At 51.5% G+C, this 23,192-nt stretch overlaps 1 protein-coding gene across 33 annotated transcripts in view; it reads left to right on the top strand.

Annotated features, from left to right (window-relative positions):
- The first annotated feature begins 388 nt into the window (after window positions 1-388).
- The window catches only part of Mapt (microtubule associated protein tau), a 96,900-nt gene continuing 74,096 nt past the window's right edge, over window positions 389-23,192 (top strand). For 11 of the 33 annotated variants that reach the window (XM_075990463.1, XM_075990462.1, XM_075990460.1 and 8 more), the window contains exon 1: window positions 419-542. The gene's annotated coding sequence lies outside the window, so the exon portion shown is untranslated. Of the gene's footprint in view, window positions 543-23,192 lie in introns of all 33 variants that reach the window. The other 22 variants (XM_075990455.1, XM_075990451.1, XM_075990449.1 and 19 more) reach the window with 5 other exon arrangements.

Genomic DNA, 23,192 nt, shown 5'->3' with positions numbered 1-23,192 from the left:
TACGGCCGGGCGAGCCTGCAAAGGTGAGCTGAAAAGCCAACAAGGACCTGCACGCCGCTCCGCCTCGAACCCACGGGGACAGAGGGAGGAGACCCCTGGACTAGACAAAGGCTGCAGCCCCAGGAGGCCGGGGTGCGCGTGCGCCACGGAGCACGCGCGTGCGCGCGGCGGTCAGCGCGGAGGCCCGAGGCGTGGCGGGACCCGAGAAGGGAAGCGAGGAGCAGGGCGAAGCCTGGCGGCGCGGGGATGGGGAGGGAGGGCTGTGGGTCGCTCGCGCGCGCCCTCTGGTGGCCGGAGGGGGAGGCGCCCCGCAGGCCTCACTGCCCGCCCCTCCCCTCGCGAGGGTCGCGCTCCCGTGGCTCGCGCCTGCGCCGCCCGCCGGCCTCGGGAACGCGCTCTCTCGGCGGCGCGCGCGCTCCCAGTCTCCGCCACCCACCAGCTCCGGCACCAGCAGCAGCGCCGCCGCCACCGCCCACCTTCTGCCGCTGCAGCCGCCACAGCCACCTTTTCCTCCTCTGTCCTCGCCTTCTGTCGATCATCAGGTAAGTGCCGCAGCTCTGAAATCCGATCCCCATCTGCCCCCTGTGCGTCATCCTCCTGCCGCCCCTCGCCCCAATATGGATTTAGGGCGCTGGGCATCAGTCAGACGCAACGGAGGGGGCCTCGGCGCTAGGGAGCTGGGAAGGAAACGCGTGCAAAAGATGTACGCACGCGGGTGAATGCGTGTGTCTGTGTGTGCTGGGGTCCGCACCATCCATTCCACGCAAACGGGGGGGAGGGGGCGTCTGTGCCAGCAGGGTGGGGCGCGGATGGCGGTGACCTAAGGGAGGGGGTTTTTCTGTGCTCTGGATCGCAGCCTTTGCCGCAATGGGCGTGGGTCTGTGTGTGTGGATGGGGGTCCAATGATGACCCCCGAAACTGAACCTGAAATCAGATTTCTCTGTCCCCGATTGCCATCAGTCCCAAGGAAGGTGTGGATTGGATCCTAGAAAAGATGACTGCCTGCATGCCTCTTCCCACACCTCCCTGACAGGGACTCTGACGGGCCTTCACTGGCCCTGATTTAAGGCGGTGTCCCGCCCCCTCCCCTTTTCCTCCTTCAGAAGCCGGCAGGGGACATTTGGGGGCTGGGAGGAATCGAGGGGATGGGGAGGGGTCCAGGCGCTGTCACTTTAGCCGCCCTTCCCCCTGCGCGCGCTTGGTACAGTGACAGGGGCAGCCCGGTGCCCGAGAGAAGGTAGTGCGCGGATCCCAATGTGGAAGCTCGAAGGCAGGGATCGATCACCTGGCCTCGCGGTGTCTGCGGGCTTGCCAGCCGCGGTTCCCCGCTCGAGGGCTCGCACCGTCACAGCCCAGCACAGACCTGCGCAAGGGCTGCAGGTGCATTTCAGGGCGGATTCCTTTCTCTGCGTTCTGCTCCCGGCTCCCGGCTTGTGCGCTCCCTGTCGGAGGCACGAGCTGGCGCGCAGGGCTCGCCCCTCACTGCGGCAGTGGGTGTGGACCTGGGTGGGAGAGGAGGGGGAGAGTAGGATGTGTCTCCTCCCCGCTGCTACCCCTCCCCCGGTTTTTTCCCCCTCTGAACGCGAGGTGCCATCTTTTTGCGGCGAGTCACGTCTCTATCGTAGCGTGCCAAGTGCTGTGGCCGGGCTTTGGAGGACCCGCAGAGAAGAGCAGGGGCATGATGATCTTGGCGTTTAGCTTCTGCGCCATGCTCACCCGGTCTTTCACCTGGGGTCTTCGTAGGGAGCTTGCTGCTTTGTTCGTAGAGGTTGTGTGATTTAGGATCTGCCCTCCTAGCCCTGGTTTTTTGGCTTTCGTTCGACGAGGATATTTACCCACGAGCGGCGCGCAACTCCGTCGTTTTTTTTTCCCACACCACTCATTTCAGACCCTTTGTTGGATCTACTGACCTGCTGGGGTCTAGTCACAGCCCCCAGGGCACGCATGAAATGTATGTGACCCCGCGCATCCCTCTCCCCCAGTTCGGCACAGCTTCAGGGAGCGTTAACTGAGCCACACGCGTGGTATTCGAGGTGGATTCTCGTGTGCAGGTGTACTCAGAGGAACCACATCCCTCCCCACATCCAGGGAGTCCTGGGGACAACACCCCACCATGTTTCACTGCTAGGGGCTCCATCCCCTTCGGGAATGGGGGAGATTCGGCAAACCTGGCTTCCCCACCACCACCTTTGAGACCTCTTGCCTCTCCCGGTGGGAGAGTGTGAGGAGGGGCCCCTGGGATGCAGCGGCCACACCCATCCCTCCCAACCCGTGGGGAAGAGGGGGGCGGGTTAGGGGTTGCCATGGGAACCATACCAGCCAGAGGAGGAACCTCTGGGCGTTACCCGGCCCCTTACTCAGCAGAGAGTCGGAATCCTGGGGTAGACTGTCAGTGCCAGCTTGTCCTATTGGAAGACTCCGGGGAAGGAGCTCCCCATCCCTGACCTGAGCATTAGTCTCATCGGCACTGGCAACCACAGCCATCCAGATAGGCACATCTGCTGTATTTTTATTATAGGCATACTGACTGATATTATTTTGTTAATATTATTTAAATGAGGGACTTCCACTTAAAAGTCCACATTTACAACCCCCCTTGAAACCGGAGAGGGATGGAAATCGAACAGGTCCTAGCAGCCTCCCCCATCCTGCAGTAAGCCCCAGTCTTCGAGGTTTTCTGGTTAATTCTACAACTGAATACTGGTGCAGGCGTGCAGTTTTGAAACCAAGCGAACACCTCTTAAGGGCCGAATCGCCCACGTCGGCTGCCCAGCTTGATCTGCATTTCTGAAAATGTCTCGGCTGTGAGTGGAACGCCCTCTCCCGGCCAGACCGCGGCCTGAGGCTGTGGCGTCGTGCCTGGGCCCGCCCGATAGAGATTTCGAGCAGCTGAAGGATGGATTCAAATATGACCCATCCCTCGCCCCATGACGGACTGCTGGGAGCAGGATTCTTAATCCTGAAGAAGCCAGGCTCTTGGCGTGGGCGCGGAATAGGGAAGCCTGAGAGGGAGGTTTTCTATTGTGGCCAGTTGGGCAAAGGTGTCACAGTCCTGTAGGTGGGAGATCGATGGGAGGGGAGGAAGGAGAACATTTCACCAAGTGCAGAAACAAAGCACGGACCACGCGTCTTCGAACTCGCTCCATTTTGCACGTATTGGCGGTCGTGTGACGTACTGTGGTCGCCAAGGCCTGGGTTGTTAATGAAAGATCATCAGAGGTTGCGGCCTGGCCCTTCTGCGGAGATTGAGAGGTTCCGTTCCTGGCTCGGCCCTAGCTTTAACAAACCTGCTTCACTTCAGAGCTACGAGTTTGTGCTGAAGCCGAGGCTGTGGCGTGCTGAGCCACCCTGGGCTCATCCAAAGGAGTTCAAGTACCCAACAAGAGCTAAGATTTCAACCACTACCTCAGCAGATGGGTGAGCCCTTTTATGTCCCCCGAGTCCCTATTCACTCTCTAACGCTCAGAAACTTGTAGCTCCGAGTCTTTTTTTCCGGCTGGTTAGCATTAGGTGGATGGTGGGAGCTGGAACAGACAAACCATTCCCTCCAGATCTCTTTTGGCACCCGCCTGGGCTTTTCAGAACTGCCCAAATTTTGCAAGATCCCTGCCCTGCCCCTTCAATTGTCGGGTCTCAAAGCAGTAAAGGAAGTGTGGACCTTCTGTAGGTTAATTCTGTGGTTACAGTTCTGAGATGTCATCTGTGTTTGATGCTGCCGTTTGCGTCTGCCACATAAGAACTGCTTGCCTACTCGCCATTTTGCAAAGCTTCTCTAAATAAATGGTTATCCAGCTAAGTGTGCTCGTCCCTCCCCCAGCTGCCTGCAATGCCTGCTGATTTTTGTGCACCGTTTGCCTTGCTGGCAGATGTGTATAGATTATAGCAGTAACCTGGCTTGGCTTTGGAGGTCATTTTAGGATGATTTGAGTATTCCTTAGCTTGGTTAGGTTTTTTTTTGGCGGGGGTGGGGGTGGGGGTGGGGGTGGGGGGAGCTAAGTGACATCCAGCCCGTGGTGTGGCTATCTGGCCCTGCACAGACCCTGTACACACACATGCATGGTGGTGGAAGGGCGTGGTTCTTAAGTGGCTTCTAGTGTCAGGCTCTGTTCCCTAGAGATGAACAAAGGAAACAGATAGTGCCCAGGAATTGCAAGAAGAAAACTTAGTAATGCTTTGATTGAGGTGAGGCCAGGCTTGTTCCCACCGGGAAAAGGAGCCCTTGTACTGAGCAAGCTCTTTGACCCCCTCGTCCTTGGAAGGCTAGACAGGGCTCTGGTGCCCTTTGTGTAGACTGACTTTTCCTGCTCCCCCTTTTAACATCAACACATCCGGTCCATTGATTTAAAACTTTAAGGATTTTTGTTTTTCTCCATCTCTCCTCAGCATGTTGTATGTGACTTTTGTGATTCCCTGGCTGTGTGTGAAAAGATGCATTGTCTTTCCAATTGAATATATGAACCTTTCCAACAATGTCTTCCCTTCTATGTGTTTAGTTAAGATTTTTTTGATCCCCTCCTAAAAAGGAATCACTTCAAAGGAGATTGTAAAAAAAAAATAAAATAAAATATTCTTAGAGATTTACTACAGAGCTAGACATATAATAGGTATTTGGCCCATAATCATTTAACAGATAAGTGAATAAAATGGAGAGACAGAGGTCAGGAGGGTATCAGAGAGAAAGTAGAGTGGGATGCATAGTCAAGGTCACAGCATCTGGGAAGCCTGGGGACAAATCCAATCTATTTTCCCGCGTGTCCAGCTGGTGCCCAGACAGCTTCCTGTGATCTACTGCTGCTCCCATAGCTTCCACAGGTGGCTCCCCTGCCCCTTGTTGGTAAAAAAGGAAGCGTAGAGAGGGGAGAAGAGGCCACCTATGGGGTGATCACAGTCCTGTTGCAGGTGTCTGGAATGCAGGTGGGAACCCTCACCCTCTCCTCTCCCTCCACTGTCCTCATTCATCAACACTTCCGAGACCGTCATTTCTCTTCACCCTCAGAAGCACCCCTCTGGCTACTCAACCCACAGGAGTTAGGGGTATCTGGCCAGGAGAGAAAGAGAGACGTCCCTAACTGCTCAATGGATCTTTTCCTGGAAAATCATGGTCCTCAGATGGTGGCTGAGATGCCTGGAAAGTAGTTGTGTCAAAGAGGGTGGCTGCTGGCATCTTGTGGGTAGAGGCCAGAGATGCTGGTACACATTACAGAGCAGTCCCCAAATGGCACTGGCTTGGGGAAGCCCTTTTGTAGAAACGGTCTTTCTTTGGCACCTTTTATCTCAGTTATATGCATTGCGTGTCTTCTAGGACTGCAGGCTGCTGGAGGTGACCTCATATGGTCCTCACAGCTACCTCACTTACAGAGTGTAACTGTTACCATCCCTGAGAGACAGATGATGCAGTCAGAGAGATTTCATAACCAGCGCAGGATGCTCAGCACGTGGCATACAGCTAAGCTCCATGAGGTTTAATAGACCTTTGTGGGCTAACCTGGGAACCTAGTCAGGCTTTCCAACCACCCAGTCTTTTTGCAAGAACCTGATTGCATCACAGGCTAGACTAAGTTACAGGTGTATGGATTTAAGTGGTCAGTGTCTGATTTTGACATCTGGAGCAAAGGACTTTGCTCCATCTTGGTGCTCTGCTTATCAAACAGAGAGGGAATCTTCCCCGAGGACATTAACCCCCACCTGATTCAGGGGTCCTGGACTCATTTTGTGAAGGGGCAGCCAGGTGTGATTGACTCAGAGACAACTATTAATTAAGACTGGGGATGGAGGGCTGGGAAGATGGCTCAGCTGTTAAAATGCCTGTCCCCAGCATGAGGACCTTCCTGAGTTCAGATCCCCAGCCCTTACATAAAAGCTGAGTGCTGTGGTATGTATGTATCTGTTACCCTAGTGCTGGGCAAGGGTGGACACAGGAGGGCCCCTGATGCTCTTTCCAGAAAGTTTGGTCAGATTCACGACCTCCGGGTTCACTGAGAGATTCTGTCTCTACAAATAAGGTGGAAAATGATGCAGGAAGACACCCAATGTGAGCATACGTACAACTATGCCTATACACACACACACACACACACATGCGCGCACACACACTCAAAGCATATATATACAAAGATTGGAGATCAGTCGGATTCAGCTGTGGTGGGGTGAAGTCATGAAGTGTTGGGGGATGTCTTAGATGCTGTCCCTCCCAGGGGTAGAGCACTGGCACCCATAGCTGAGGCCCAGCTCTGAAACATATGTAGAATTGTGGGCACAAGAAGCCTTCATTTCAAGCATCCCGGGTCTTCCTGAGCAACAGTGGCCCTGAAGGCTGTGCTGGCTGCCTGGTGAGACCCTGAGCTGCATTTACGTTGTTTCTGGTGCTACGGAGACTGCTTGGGCCACAGGCTCACTGCTGCTCTCTGTGAGGTGACTGCAAGGGAGCAAGACTCCCGCCTACCACCCCCCCCAGTGCCAGGGACGGAGCCCACTCTGTCACACTTGCCTCACTCACTGCTATCACTTTGCCAACCGAGTGGCTAGCCAGGAATTTCTTCCCTGCCTCCAGCTGCTAGACTTCGTGGGGAGGCAGTGTTGAGTTCACCCCAGATACCTGTGGCATTCTGGATTGTTCCGTAGGGGTGTGCATAGAATGGGCTTCTGCAAAATAAGATCTCAAGTGACTTCCAGGCCATTATCTTAACCTTTTCTCTCTGCTCATGGTCCAGCAGGCTCTTCACTGAGCCCAACCAGCTACTCAATAGGAAATCCCAGGAAATGTATCTTGTACCTCAGCTACTCAAGGAGCTGGTGTAAGTGCCTGGAGAGCAGATGCCCAGCACAGAGCAGTGGCCTGCAAGCAGAGGTCATTTGGTTTAGAGTCCTTGGATGCCAGTCCCATCTCCCCCAGCAATCCAACATAAGGTGGTGCTTAGCTTCTTGGGGAGTTTTTTTTAATATATTCATATGTGACCCAGGGTATAATAATGCCTAACTAGAAGGTTCCCAAGGAGTTTAAATGAGGTGATGGGTGCTCACCATGGCCTGGCACGTGACTGCTCAGCAAATGGCATCCTTTAACAGGATCCTTTGGACAGGCACCTGTGATATAGCATATGGAGGTATCTTGAGCCACTATTGGAATATGCTGTAATGGATAAATTATACCAAGTAGGAACGAAGCCCAGATCCTCTGGAACTAGGCATTGTTGTCTGGGCAGAAGTGGATCTCCAAGATCACACACACCCAGGTTTAAATGTACACACAGGACTCTTGCCACAGCAGGGACTTATCTGTTGTCCTGCTTCTGTCTGCTTCCTTCCTGAAGCCCGCTCCATGCCAAGAATAAACTGCGAACTCCCCACACCAGCCTTCCCTGCATGCCCCGCACTGGCCCGCCCTCCCTCCCTCCCTCCCTCTCTCTGTCCCTCCCTCCCTCCCTCCCTCCCTCCCTCCCTCCCTCCCTCCCGGAAGGGTGACCTGGCTCCGTGTGTCAGGCCCAGAGGGCTTCTGATTTACTCATTCAATAAAAGCCACTGCTAAGGACTGAGAAAATAATGGCGGTAAAGGGAAGGCCCTGCCTGTGGGGAGATTTCGAAAGGGGTGATTCCCATCCTGCAGAAGCCAGTAGGTGAGCGGCCTTCATGGCAAATGATGTCAAAAGACAGAGTAATGTTAAGTAAAACACACTCCTGGGAGATAGAACCTGGGGATTCCAAACACCCAATAAGCAGAGCCGTGTGTGATTCAATATAACATGCTAAAGAAGTCTTCTCTGCCACGGGATCAAGACTAAGATCAGGATACATCAGTTTTTGAATCATTTTTAATTTTATTTGTTTGTTATGTGTGTGTGAATGTGTGTCATGTATGTAAGGGTGCCCTCAGAGGCCGAAGAGCATCTGATCTCCTGGAGCTGAACTTACAGGTAGTTATGAGCCACAGGTATGAGTGCTGGGAACCAAACCTGAGTCTTCTACAAGAACAGGACGGGCTCTTAACCACATAGTCATCTCTCCAGCTTCTTGAGCGTGTGTGTGTGTGTGTGTGTGTGTGTCTCACATGTATTTATTTACTTAATGTGTGTGTATGCATGCCACAGTTCACTTGCAGAGTTTATAGAGCAGTTTGTGAGAGTCAGTTCTCTCCTTCCAGCATCTGCATCCTGGGTCTCAAACTCAGGTCATCAGGCTTGGGAACAAGCGCTGTACCTGCTCAGACATCTCACTGAACCATGCTTATACTTTTTTGGGGGGAAAATGTATTTATGTGTGTGCAGGCTTGTGTGGCGTATGTGTACACATGGATGGATATGCAGTGGAGGCCAGAGGACAACACCAGGTGCCTTCCTACATTGCTTTCTACCTTATTTGTTTGTTTACTTATTCAAAAGTTTTTATTTTATGTCCGTGGGTGTTTGGTCTACCTGTAAGAGTGTGCACCATGTATGTGACTGGTGTCCACAGAGGCCAGAAGAGAGTGTTGGATCCTCTGGGACTGGAGTTACAGATGTTTGTGGGATGTGATGTTACTGCTGGGGATCAAACCCAGGTCCTCTGGAAGAACAGCTAGTGCTCTTAGCCATTGAGTCATCTCTCCAGCCCCCTATTTATTTTTTTTATTTTTTATTTTTTTTTTTGGTTTTTCGAGACAGGGTTTCTCTGTGGCTTTGGAGCCTGTCCTGGAACTAGCTCTGTAGACCAGGCTGGTCTCGAACTCACAGAGATCCGCCTGCCTCTGCCTCCCAAGTGCTGGGATTAAAGGCGTGCGCCACCACCGCCCGGCCCCCCTATTTATTTTTGAGGCAACATCTCTTGATGAATCCAGAGCTAGGTAATTGACTAGACTGGCTGGATCATGAGTTCTGGGATCTCCTGTCTCCATTCCTGCCTGAGCTCACCTGTTGGGGTTACAGATGAGCATCAGTAGCTCTGAGAACCTAAAGTAAGGGTTCCTAGGCCTGTTGTGACTGTTTGGAAACCAGAGACTGAGGTTGGGTGTCTCCCTCTATGGCCCCACATTTAATTTTTTTTTATTTTATATGTATAAACGTTTGTCTGCATGTATGTCTGTGCACCATGCATGCAGGCAGAAGAGGCATCAGATGCCCTGGAACTGGAGTTACAGTTTTGAGCTGCCGTGTGGGTGCCAAGAATCAAGCCCAGATCCCATGGAAGAGCAGGCGTTGCTCTTAATTGCCAAGCTACTTCTCCCGCCCCTCCATGCCTTCCCTGAGAGCTCCATTTCCAGTAGACTGACTAGCCAGCAGGGTCCACTTGTCACCCCTCCCCCACTGCCCGGTCAGTGTTGGGGTTAGGGACAGATGCTGCCACCGCTGGTTTTTATGTGGGTGCTTGGGTCTGAACCTGGCTCTCCATGCTTGTGTGGCAGGCCCTTCACCCACTGAGCCACCCCCACCAAGCCTCAGGAACACTTATTTCACCAAGTTATTTCTCTTGTCAGGTCCTTCCTTGGTAGCCACCCTCAACCCCCAAAAAAGGGGGTTACAGATGAGCTAACCATCTGAGACCAGTCCTAAGAGAAGCTTAAAGACTGTCTTTAGTTACACACACCCATAAATGTGAATATTTGCTATTGAATGTCTGAAGTTTTTATATTGAGTTTGCTGAAAACCTGGTCACTTTTTAACTTTGATATTGGCAGTGCTTCAGAATTCAAGTACATTTATGTTACTAGTCAGAGGAAAAGTTGGCTATGTGAATTCAACAGCGTAACCACCAGATGCCTCTGGGGCACAGTGGAAACCACAGTAGGAACAGGTCTCTTTCAAAGCTGCCCATGGCCTAGAAGACTTGGACAGCATTTGGGGAAACTACCAGCCTATTCCCTGCTTAGTCTTTTCCCAAAAGAACACAGGAAATACTGCATGGCCTCAATCTGTTCTGGGCACACCGGTTCTGCCTCAGCCCCATACCTACGCAGCCAGATCAGACTAGGAAGATAAATTTTGCACACACACACCAAAAAAAAAAAATCCTAAATTTGATCAATGGAAGATCCTTACACACTTCCAAGACCTTCTTTAAGCCTGTTGAATATTCTCCTCCAATAATCCCTGGGAATGACAGGCCTCCCAGGTGGCTCAGTGCTGGGCTCCTCCTCCAGGCTCCAGAGTCCCTCCCTTGGCTGTGCCTGGGAAAAGGCTAATCATGGCTGCGCTGTTCCCTGCAGAGTGCTAATGAGAACTGAGCGCACTGAAAATGCTTGCCTTTTGGTGTCACAAAAACATAAACAATCACATCCTGGTGCTTAATGGCTGATGGAGAATTGCAGAAAAAATATCTTTTGATAAGCAGAATTCGTGCTATAAGTTGACAGTCAGGACCAAGGCTAAAAATAAGACATTAAAAGATTTGATCCATCATTTGTCGCTGGCAAGATTGAATTAGAGAAGCCAGTGATCCGCTCACCACGTAGTCTTGGCCATCATCCCCTGCTGCATCCCGAATTTATTACATTTCCCAATGACCAATAAGAGATGTTCGGCAAAAAAGGAGAATTCCTGGACCTCTATGCTTTGCCTGTGAAGTGGGAATGATTCCGTCTCCCCTTGAAGTGGAGTGGATGGTAAGGCCTCAGCCTCAGTTTTCACAGAACTTGAATGAAACGATCCATAGGAATTCCTTCGGGCATCTCAGAAGTCAGTGCTCAGGGAGGGGTTGACTCCCAGCAGCCACTGCGGATGCCTGATCAGAGGTCCCTCGTGGGCTGAGTGAGCCCGATGCCTGACATGGTACAGCTGCTGCCACCCTGTCGCTGTTTCCAGCCAACCGGGGGCAGCTGGTCCCCTGTGGTGAACACCAGGTCAGCACAGGCTGTACCCAGAAGGAAGAACAGGTGGCCAAAGTCCAATCTGAACTAGCCGCGTCTGTCCCCATTTTAGAGAGGAGGAGACCCAAAGTCAGGGTGCAGGGCACTAGGTGTGGTAACCTCCAGTGATTCCTAGCCCATGCCAATGCTGGCTTCTCCGGAAAGGGGCTGGGACTTCCTCTCGGGCTCAAACTGTGACCCTTGAATGGAATTTCCTGGGAGCGTTCCTATTTTTTTAATGGAATTTTCAGTTTCTTCCTAATTGATGCAGGCTTGATACAGAACCTCATATTCTAAATATTCCCAGGGTGGCTTCTGCCTGCCAGTCGGTGTTAGCATGTGACAAGACTCGACTAAGGCAAGGGTAAATTAGAGCCGGACATTGACTTTGACAGCGTGACCCTCCGGTAGCTTATTACTGGATGGCTTCAACTGAGCGGCCGCTGAAGTTCATTGGCTTAGCCCTGTGCGAGGAAGTTGTCTTCTTGCCCTCCCAACCCCCAGGACTGGGGATTGAACTCAGGGCTTTATGTGTACTGAGCAAATGTTCTTCCAGCGAACCACAGCTGCAGCCTGAATGGAAGGGCTTCTGAAGTATGGGGCTGATGGAAGATCTGTAGGACCATTGTGTAAGCCCACCCTGACAGGGGCTGTTGGCTTCACCTCAAGGCTGGGCTTCAGCGTCTTCTGACCCCCACCTCACTGCTCCTTTAGAAGCCCAAGACCCATTACCGTATACTCCCTGCCCCCTGGGCTGTTGCAACCTGCCACCTTCCAGTCCCCTGTGTGGCAGACTCCAGCCTTAACGCTTTCCTCCCTCCACATCGCAGAGTGGACCTACGAGTTTCCTGCAGACACCACCTGGCTTTGTCTCTCTACTTCTGCTTTCACTGCCTCCAAAATGAGTTTAGTCCTTACCCTGGCATCGTAAGAAACGATATTTCCTAGAGAGAATTCTAAAATTTATGTCCAACCCATTTTGCGTTCCATTGCCAGACTCTCCCGGGAGCAACATGTTGTCAGTCACCCCCTGTCCACCCATAAATCCCCAGTCATGTTCTCTGTCACCTGCTAAGCCAAGCCTGCCCTCATGCCCGCCACCCAGACTCTGAACCTCCCATTCTCACTGCCAGCCGTATCTCCTTCATAGACGGCACCACTTGCTGCTGCCATCCACAAGGCAGTCCTCCTATCTCAGCCTCCTGGGGGCTGGGATTACAGGGTGTGCCTGCTAGAACCCTGGGTGAATGCAGCCGTGTGCTCCTAAGCTATGCAGGCTGGTGCTGGGTGAGCCTGACCTGTTCCAATAAAACAAGTCTCTCCCTGCTGATCCACGGTCCCACTGGTCTGAACACCTAAAAATAAAAGGCACATTTTCTATGAGATACTTGATTGCCGTCTGTTCTACTTCAGACCAGCCAATCAGCCTGTCTCCCCCCGTGATCCAGATCTGGCTGGCTGTATGAAGACACACAGAACACAGCAATTATTGGTTGAGTTTATTTTACTAAAAACTGTGCCTTGGTCCTCGTTCTCCCATGAGGTTGGATCACGGGGAGCATTCTTTGGCTTAGGAAAGAGCCAGATGGTGCCTTAAACCCAGGTCTGTCCCGTCAAGCCCTTGGGGCTGCCTCCTTCAGGCTCCACACTCTCCGCCAACCCAAAGGACCTCTGCAGGAGCCAAAGGACCTGTCTGTAGTGCTAAGGACCTGGGAAGCATGCCCAGCGAACGGGTCACTTGTAACACGAGCTTGGAGAAATTATTTTAACCTGAAAACAAGCCTCTAAACCAGGCTGCTGCTTCATGCGGCCCATGACGGCAGAACCAAATTTAGCAGCATGGACTGGTCCACCCTTACCAAACCCGACTCTCTTAAAATCTTCCAGCTCACAGCCACCACAGCGCCATGGGGTTCTGAACGATCAGGCTGGAAGATGGGTGTGAGGGGAGCAGTGTGTAAAGAAACTCAAGGAAGAGCCAGGCAGTGTCTCCAGGGGGAGAGTTACCAGGGACAGTTGCCCTGACCAAGGCAGGCAAAGGCAGCTGCTGCTGCTGCCAGGGGGAGAGTCAGAGTGGGCAGTGGGTTGGTGGCAGGGGACCCTATGGTGTGCATCTTCTGGTCCATTCAGCCCTTAGCTCTGCACTCACAGACTCCTGTGCTTTGTTTAGTCTGGGACCCAGAAGAGGGGGGTGATGGGAACAGAGGGAGGTGGTCACAGGTGAGGCTCAGGTTCTGTTACCGGGAATGGCTCAGGGAGCTTCTGTGGTGTTGAGAATTGAGATCCACCTGCCACAGCTCCTCCTCCGACTGAGATAGTGTCGCTGTTCCTTGCCGCCTCCTACATTCTTACCAGCAGTTTTAAAGAATCTACCAGCTGCAATGAGAAGATGCCATATGCGAACCATTTCAGTCTATAAAAGGTATTCAGGGAAAGAACTACGAAGTTCTGCAAGAAAGTCCCTCAACTTAAGTGCGCAGACCCTGGAGAGCAAGTCTCCACTTAGTGGGTCCTGCAGCACTGCAGACTGGGTGTCGATGGCAGCCCTGTATATGTGGGGCAGCAGGGACAAGGACAAGGGTCTCTCTCTCAGTGGCCCGCTAGACAGCCCATAGAAGATTGGTCACGTTGGTGTTTGGAAACCTCATTGTCAAAGGTTGTGCCACATAAGACTTCATGACTATCTTCACCGTGACTCTAATAGAGAGGCCCCTGGGGTGACCACTTGCTAGTAGGACAGCTCCTGCCCCTGTGTGGGGTCCCAAACTTGCAAAGAACACTTGAACCCCAAGTTATAATCAAGGAAATAGTACTTTACTTTAAAATTTATGCTGGGCCTTTAATCCCAGCACTTGGGAGGCAGAGGTAGGCGGATCTCTGTGAGTTCGAGACCAACCTGGTCTACAAGAGCTAGTTCCAGGACAGGCTCCAAAACCACAGAGAAACCCTGTCTCGAAAAACCAAAAAAAAAAAAAAGAAAAAAGAAAAAATAAATAAAATTTACACAGTGTCATTTAATTTTTAACACAAACCTGTACATTAAGAATTCTTGCTGAGGGGCTGGAGAGATGGCTCAGTGGTTAAGAGCATTGCCTGCTCTTCCAAAGGTCCTGAGTTCAATTCCCAGCAACCACATGGTGGCTCACAACCATCTGTAAAGAGGTCTGGCGCCCTCTTCTGGCCTTCAGGCATACAGACAGAATATTGTATACATAATAAATAAATAAATATTAAAAAAATAATTAAAAAAAAAAAGAATTCTTGCTGAGCAGTGGTTTCACACGCCTTTAATCTCAGCACTGGGGAGGCAGAGGCAGGCAGATCTCTAAATTCAAGGTCAGCTTGATCTACAGAGCAAATTCCGGAACAACCAGGGCTACATAGAGAAACCCTGTCTCGAAAAACAAAACAAAAGAAAGAAAAACATAATTCTTTCTCTTCAAGGGTGTGTTTCCTGACATGTGTGAGAGGCTGCTGAGTAAAGTCTTTCTGCCTGAGTTTCATCTTTTAATCCCACACTGGAAGGAGAAAACCGAGCCCCAGAGGTTCTCCTCCTTCCTTGGCTGTGGCCCACATGTATATCATATGTGTGCTTGCGTGCATGTGCGCACACGCACACAAAAATTAACATTTTTTTTAAATTTAGAAAGAACACGAAAAGAAGACATCAAGACACTGAGATTTGGGGTGGTACGGTAGGGTTCAGGAAAGTCGAGCATCTGAAATCACCTGACTAGTTTGAGGCAGATGGGGAACATCTTTTTAGATTTATTTATTCTTATTTTATGTACATTGGTGTTTCGCCTGCATATATGTCTGTGTGAGGGTGCCAGATCCCCTGGAACTGGAGTTACAGACGGTTGTGTCCTGCCGTGTGGGTGCTGGGAATTGAACTTGGGTCTTCTGGAAGAGCAGTCAATGCTCTTAACCACTGAGCCATCTCTCCAGCCCCCAGATGGGGAATTTGAACCCAGGATTTCCCCTTACTCCTTGTACTCACCTGAGTGGGTCCTGCCATTGTCAACTGCAGCCCTGAGCAGGAGGATAGACAGGCACCCCACATTCCCCTCAGAGACAAAGAAACGGCTGCCTGGCTGCATTGGTCCGACGAGGCCTGAGAGTTTGTACCAGATGATAAATAAAGACACAGGTTGCTTTCTCCTTTAAAAGCTCAAACTATCCCACACAAGCTGTGCCCGGGCGTAGGTGTCGTTTGTGGCTGCAGTGTGCTCCCCGACACTGTAGCAATGAGGGATGGGTGAGAAGAAACTCCCACAGTCCAGGCAGCCCCATGGAGCTGAGGAGGAGTGGGTGGAGGCTGCAGGACTGACAGGCTGTCCTGGGAAGCGTGTGGCTGCTAGCACTGGAGTGGCCGAGGGAGGCTAGGGACAAGGCCCACGCTCACCCAAATTTCCAGGGATCCAGAAGGAACACGAAGAGGAGGAGCCACCCCAGGTTAACGCAGCCCAGTTAAGTAACTCGTCTTCGGATACAAGTTATTTCCCTCCCTGAAACTAAAGGCTAAAAACAGGAAAAAGAATTTAAAGATAATTGGTAAATTAACGAGTTTCTGTCTAGTTTCAAATCAAATTGATTTTACCCCCTTTCCTCATTGTTTATGCCCATTATGTGTGAGTCCCATGACAGCGTCTCATTCCACTCTTTCAAGCCTCCCTGGGGACCAGGCTCCTCAGTTCGCCCATATGTTGAGGGGCATTTCCTCTCTGTGTCCTCAGCCCCTGGCATACTCAGGATACAGAATGAGTGCCAGTCACCAGTGAATGAATGAGTAAGTGGGTATGGATTCATGAATGAAGTAAAGGAATGTACAGGGGAAGAACGTTGGACAACGGCCCATGTGTGCATCTCTCTACCTTCTAGAGAGCAGTTACAGTTCTGCATTTGGATTTTACATGCTAAAAGTAGAAACACATGCACAATTTAGCAGTGTGTGTGTGTGTGTGTGTGAGAGAGAGAGAGAGAGAGAGAGAGAGAGAGAGAGAGAGAGAGACAGAGAGAGACAGAGAGAGACAGAGAGAGACAGAGAGAGAGAGACAGAGAGTGTTACAGTTGTCTTTTTAAAATTTAAATCAGGTGCCTTAAGTTCCCTGGACACTAGAATGGCACCATGAGCCATAAGTTCCTCATCAGTGACAATGGATCTTTGTGAACAGGCTTAGATCTGTGGCATGGCCCGAAGACTAATCACCAGCACTCCAGCTGACTCCAGTAGTTGGGTTTCCAGATAGAGGTATCAAATCAGGGCTGGAGAGGTGACTCAGCAGTTAAGGACACTGGCTGCTCTTCCAAAGGGTCTAGGTTTGATTCCCAGCACCCACACAACAGCTTACAACTATCTGCTGTAACCCTAGTCACAGAGGATACAATGCCCTCTGCTCATCTCCAAGGGCACACGGCGTACATGCACACATTCAGGCAAAACACACACACACACACATAATGTTTTCTTTTTAAACAACTGGAATTGACAAAATAAAACACAGGATGCCCGAGAACTGGAGAGATGGCCATTGTTTAAAAGATCTTCCTGTTCTTTCAGAAGATCCAAGGTCATTACCCAGCTCCCAGTCCAGTAACTTCAGCTCAGGGGAATCCACTGCCCTCTACTGGCTTCCATGGTACCTGCACTCACCTGTCCATCTCCTCTCTCACATACAAACATAACTAAAAATATAATCTATGAAAAGCATGCAAGGTGTCCAGTTATTTTTGGACAGCAAAAAATATTTAGCATCGGAGTAGGAGACTATAGAATGTTCCCTAAAAGTATCTGATCCTAACCCCAAGAGCCTATGACCTTAGTTGCTAAAGGGTTATGGTTATAATAAGGGCCTTAGGATGAAGAAGGGAGGCTGGGTTATCCTAGTGATTTTAGAACAGAAACAGGGGAGGGGACAAGCTAGGCCTCAGTGATAGGACACTCGCCTGGCATGCATAAGGCCCTAAATTCAATCCGAAGAGGTGGGGGAAGGGAAAGGGCACGAAGGATCAGAGTGATGTGGCCACACGCTAAGGATAGCTGGTACCACCTGGAAAGGGCTTTTCCTCTCAAACCTAGGGGGTACACTCCCCCTGACACCTTGATTTATTTAAATTTAGTTTTTTGAGACATAGTATCACTGTAACTCAGGCTGGATTTGAGCTCAATCTGTATCCCAGCTGGCCTCAAACCCATGGTGATTCTCCCGCCTCAGCCTCTCAAGAATTGAGCTTACAGGCTCGTGCCACCACACCCAGCTTTTACACTGTTTCTGCCACCTGATCTGCCGCTAGGAAATTCACAGCCTGTGGGGCTTCCTGTCCTTACAATGATGGGTGGTGGGGCCCTGCTTAAAGGGAGGACATGACAACAGGCCTAGAAGGTGCTAGAAAATACTGCTGGGTCAGGATTCCCAGAGGACTTTCAAGGAAAGTGGGTCAAAGTGCCTCCATATTTTCTGTCACACCGCACTCTGAAAAGCACTGGATCGGACACTGTCAAAGACTGACATCCCATGTTCCCGTGTGAGGAGCACTCCTCCCAAGCCAGCTTGGAGGTAAGCACAGGCCAGCTCGGTAAAGGTTCCTTTTTATCACCGTTGTCTTTCACACTAGAGCGGTTCCCCCACACTCATGGGATCCACAGTTCTAGACCAACAAGAGGTCTGGGGTCACGCAGAATAGAACATGGTTCTTAGACACCAGGATTGCTCTCCAAATACTCAGGGCTTATAAAGAGAAAACACGCTTCATGGGAGAAGGAGGAAAGGCAGGAGAGGAGAATGAACTTGCTATAATAGGCTGCCGCTCACCACGGTGAGATGTCCTCACTGTGCCCCAAATGGCAGAGATCCGGAACGGTGTGGGCTATGACCGCAGCCTAGCGACCAGGCGGCAGAGCAGCACACTCTTGGGAGTTCACCCTTCCCGTGTGAGCAGAGGTTACACATGCAGAATCATCTGTCACATGACAGCCAGGGAGGAACTGCTTAATAGAACGTGGTCCTTAAAGAAAGGCAATATGTAGCTAGAGATGCACCTTGCATGCATGGTTCCTTGGCGAGCAGGGTGGGCATGACTGGTACCCTGAGTTAGTAAAGACGGCGCCTGCAGTCTGTAAAGCCACACGCAGGAGAGACGGAACTCAGCATCAACGGTAGCCTCTGTGGGGAGCAGTTGTGAGTGGGACGCAGGAAAGGACATGTTCACTCTTTTTCTAATCTCCATTCTTTTCCCCGAGTGTATGTATGGCTTTGCTAAAAGATAAATGTGTACAGTAAGTTCACCTCAAAGTGGGGACACAGCATAGGAAGCTTCTTAGCCAGATTGATTGGTGGTTCATGCTTGTAATTCTAGACTTGGGAGGCTATATCAGGAGGGTTTTAAGATCAGAAACAACCTGGGAAACACAGAGACCCTGTCCCAATCACCACTCCCTACTCTCCCCCAAAAGTTTAAGGCCTGCTATGAAGACTGTGCTTTCAAAAGGTTCCCCAGGTGGAGGTGACCAGGGTGGCATCCCTGGGGAGGAAGTTCTGATCTTCACTAACCATCTTATGTCACAGAGAGAGATGGAAGCTGTTGCACTATGCCCTTGCCAGTTAGCCAGAGACAGAGGAACCTTCTAGATGAGGCATAGGGATAGAATACCTCGGAGCAGCCAGGCAGTGGTGGCACATGCTTTTAATCCCAGTACTAGGGAGGCAGAGGCAGGTGAATCTCTGAGTTTAAGGCTAGCCTGGACTACAGAGCGAGTTCCAGGACGGTCAGGGCTACAAAGCATAGAGACTCTTTCTCAAAACAACAGCAACAAAATACATTAGGAGCATAGCATGCATAGGTGTGCACATGTGTCTGTGAAAAACATACATAGAACATATATAGTTGAACCCAGGAACAAGTGTTCTCATTGAGGCAAACATGGATGGGACAGTTGAGCAAAGGTGAAATGGGTTACTGTATTTAACTCTCTACCTTGACATAGACTGGGACAATCCAACTAGTCACTAGGGTCCTACATGTCATGTGACCCCTCACAGACAAAGCTGTTTTCTAATAGCAAATCCTCTTTAAATCAAAAATAACCCCACTGCTATTTTTTTCTCTTGGTGCTTTCATACAGACAGATGACCTCATTGCATGCTCCGGGCCACTCCAGGGCTGGTAGCATTTCCTGTTTGGCAGAGGAGAAACGGATGCTGCCTGTCTCCATCCCCCTGCCTCCCTGGGTGCAGATTCCATGTCCTGCTGCTGCCCAGTCCTTTCCCAAGCAGCCCATCATGGTGGGCAGAAGCCTTCCAGAATCCCTCCTTGCCCAGCTCGTGTGCACACGTGCACGCACAGACACATAGATACACACCACTTCCTTTGAAGGATGGAGAGAACCTTCTGGAGACTGCTCCTTAGGGACCATCTCTCCACCCCAGGAAGCAACCAGGGCACCATCCCTCAGAAGGCTCAGTACGGCACAGCAATGGTGCCGAGCAGATCCCCTCCCCAGGCTGGAATTGGGCCGAGCATCTCCTACCCATCTCCCCCAATCCCCAGGATCCTTCAGCAGACAATGGAAGATCAGCTTCCTCAGCAAATGCACAATTGTCCCCACTGGCATGAACAACTCAACAACGTTTGCTGTGGAAGAAAATCAATTAGGCGTGTGAGGTTTCACTGCCTAGGGAGGCAGGGCATTCCCAGTGGCAAACACGGTACAGAGAGAAAGGCAATGGCACCTGTGCTTTGGCCCGCCCACAGGGTTACCTGGAGGTCCTGGGGGCTCTTGGCCACTCACTGCGCCTCCCACCAGGCAGGCCCACTCTTTGCTGGATGTGAGATAACATGGACCCACCTCCTCTTGTCATCCTGCAGAGCAGGTAAGATACACTGGCAAGAGCCCAGACGGAAGGCCTGACCGTAGCTGTGTCTTGGCTGTCTATAATGGACAAATGGCTTCACCTCTCTGAGCTCGGTCCCTCGTCTGGAAATTAAGAATAGTAGTGCCCCTCCTGCAGAGTGCATGAGGAGTAGAAGTGATGTGTAAGGCGCCCAGTGAGCGGGCGTCCCACCCCTCCTGAGACCTACTGCGCTCACCTATGCTAGGGTAGACCTGTGTGAAGGGCCCCACACATGGCTCGGCTGTGAGGAGCGTTTACAAAGCATTTACAGGGCCACACAAATGAAGGTAGCGACAGATTGACTCCATTTGCTACACTTGAGTTCCTTTCTAAACCAGTAGGGCTTCATTTCTTTAGTGAGTGGGAAAAAAATTTTTAAAAAAATAATAGATTAGGCCAGTTGTGGTGGCGCACACCGGTAGGATTTGCTGAAGGGGGCAGAGGCAGGAGGATCACGAGTTTGAGGCTAGCCTAGGCTACACCTTAAAAAAAATAGATTAGTTATTTTCTAGAGTCTGAAGTAACTCTCCCTGGTCTCGAACTTACTATGTAGCTGAGAATGACCTCGAACTAACTTCTGATCCTCCTGCCTCCACCTCCCAGCGCAGGGGTTACCGGGGCACACTACCACACCTAGTTTGTGTGGTGCTGGGGATCGAACCTGGGGTTTAGTGCATGCTTAGCAAACACTTTACTGTCTGAACCATAACCCGGCCCCTCACCCCTATTGTTATTAAAGTCGCGCGTGAAGAGATTTCTTATCACCTAAGATCCTAGAAAACTGCCTGAATTGCTTATATTATAGTGATGTATTTTTTAAAGCAGACATCATTTTGGAAAACTGGCCAACTCTTTTTCCACCCTTCTGCTCATATGGAGTAGGCCACGATCTGAATGGTGTGTGTCTGAAATGTGTGTTAGATCCTCAGCCCCCTCGGCGACGGGGTAAGGAGACAAAGCTTAGGTGAAACAGGGGCCCTCATGAATGAGGGTATGTGGGAAAGACATGGAGTCTGCCAGTGCTTTGGTCTCAAAGTTCCGGCCTCCAGAATGGTGAAGGACACCTGCCCGTTGCCTCTAAGTCGCCCGGGCTATGGTTCCTGCAGTGCCCACTGGACCTACTTTGCTGTCATCTGCCATGACCACGCCTCCCTCCTGGTCCCCTTCACCTCTTCCGTGAATTCTTCTCTGCTGACTGCTTCTACCTACATCGGGCATGCTTGCCAGAAAGAAACTGGAGGGAGGCTGCAAAGACCTCATTGTTAAGCCCCAACCTCCCACCTGCCTCACCTCTGGAGACCCACAAAAGGTCCCTCACCCCCAACACAGAGAGCTCTGCCCACGGTCAATCCTAGTTACTGAGCCTACACATCTAGAGTGGGTTGGTTTACATCTGTGTAGGCTACGTCACCATGGTCCTCTTCTCCTCCCTGCCTCCCCACCTAACCCTACCCCTGAACATGGGAGGATTTAATTCTCATCTGAGTTAAAGGGGCTGAGACCATGGTAGCTCGGTGTTCTCAGAGTCTATGTCAAGCCCATGCTGTTACCAGCTTTGGCAGACTAGCCTGGGCACGTGGGTGCCTCGGCCAAGGGAACCTTCCAGACGTGCTAGGGGCTTACAGAACAGGTGCCAAGATTGTTCTTCCTAGGCTCCATCATGCTCAGACCCCTGAGCAGGACACGCATGTGGTACAGGTCCCAGGCCTTGGGCCCATTTTTGGAGTTTCTATTTGGAGATGAGGGGGTGGCCACTGAGCATGAGACAGCTGGAACATTCCTAGTTCACCTCATCTTTCCGTAATGAGTTTGCACCCGTACACTTGCAGATTCTGTTTCCCCCGCTTTAGGGAGACTGAGACTAACCGTCCAATGGGCCCCTAGCTCTTTGCATCTTCTCTGGGCACTGCAGGGGTTGCTTGGCCCTACAAGCCCCAGTGTTGCTTCCTGGGAGCTCTTCTCCCCTCATCGCTGTGAACTTTCTGTCTCGCGCCCCCCCAGTCCACTGCCCACAGTGGTCTAGCATTACCCTTGCCCCTTCCCAGTCCCCCAGGGATACCAGACTGCAGCTGTCTCGTGGGGATAGGGTGACTGCACCGGTGACTGCGCGGGCACCTTCCTATGAGCTGAAGTCCCACAGAAACACGGCACACATCCCTGTCATCTGCAAACAGAGACTGCAAGGCGCAATCTGCAGGGCCCAGCTGTTGGGCCCAGGTCAGAGTAGCAGCAGATTGAAGGATAGTAGACACTGGTGTGCACCTGAGTCCTGCCTGGTCCTCAGCATTGTCCAGTCCCACCCAGCCGCACAGGTCATTGCAGACATCACAAAGCTTTGCCACATAGCAGGACAGAGACATGGCTCAGTGCAAATCCAGGGAAGTCTGACGGAGGAGATTTTTTCACTCTGTTTCCCTCCGCAGACATTTAGGTGAAAGGTTGCTGATAATGTCCCTTCATTTGTCCCAGCAGTTAGGTCAGGAACTGAAAATACTGGATCAAGACCTTTATGCACGTCTCCATTGTTTGGGGTTTGTTGGATTGTTTTGTAATCTTTAAAAAAAACCTTCAGATTTATTTATTTTATTTTGGGTGTATGAGTATTTTGCCTGCATGTGTATCTGTGCACCACACTCGTGCCTAGGGACTGTGGGGGTCAGAACAGGACATTGGGAAACCTTGGAACTGAAGTACACAGTTGTTGTGAGCCACGCTGTGGGCGCTGGGAATTGAACCTGGGTCCTCTGCAGGAGTAGCAGGTGCTCTTCACCGCTGAGCCGTCTCCTCGTTGCTTTGGTTTTAGGACTGGGTCTCATGTAGGTAATGCTAGACTTAAATTCCTGAGCCTCCTACCTCCATCTCCCAGATGCTGGGATTACAGGCAGGTGGCCCCACACCTGGATTTCCATCAGGACTGAGTGTCCCTTACCCGTGGGAAGCATGGAACAGAGCTGGCAGTGGGGACATTCCAGAAGCAGTTGTCCTTGTCGATGAACTCCATACCTGGCCTGAGGCCCTGACAGCCACTGTGTGTCCTTAAGCAAACCCAACCTAGCCAGAGTCCAGTGGCTGCTTAGCATCCTCCCCCTGCACACGGGCTTTGAGAGCCGAGAGACCCAGCTCCCAGCCTACGGGGAAGGACAGCTGGCCCTGCGCAGGCTCAGCAGCCTACAGGGAAGGACAGCTGGCCCTGCGCAGGCTCAGCAGCCTACAGGGAAGGACAGCTGGCCCTGCGCGGGCTCAGCAGCCTACAGGGAAGGACAGCTGGCCCTGCGCGGGCTCAGCAGCCTACAGGGAAGGACAGCTGGCCCTGCGCAGGCTCAGCAGCCTACAGGGGAGCCTAAGGGTGGCACAGAGTATGACGGTAGTAGGTGACAGCACCCTTCTTATTTACCAAGAGACGGGGTATAAAAACCTCAATGAAGCATCATGCCACCGAGCGCCCCTTGCAGTTGCTGCCGTGGGGCTCCTCCCACTGCCACTGATGC

Source organism: Microtus pennsylvanicus, chromosome 11, assembly GCF_037038515.1.
Source record: "Microtus pennsylvanicus isolate mMicPen1 chromosome 11, mMicPen1.hap1, whole genome shotgun sequence".
Taxonomy (NCBI): Eukaryota; Metazoa; Chordata; class Mammalia; order Rodentia; family Cricetidae; genus Microtus; species Microtus pennsylvanicus.
The sequence above is the reverse complement of the archived record's forward strand: the minus strand, read 5'-3'. Positions and strand labels throughout refer to the sequence as shown.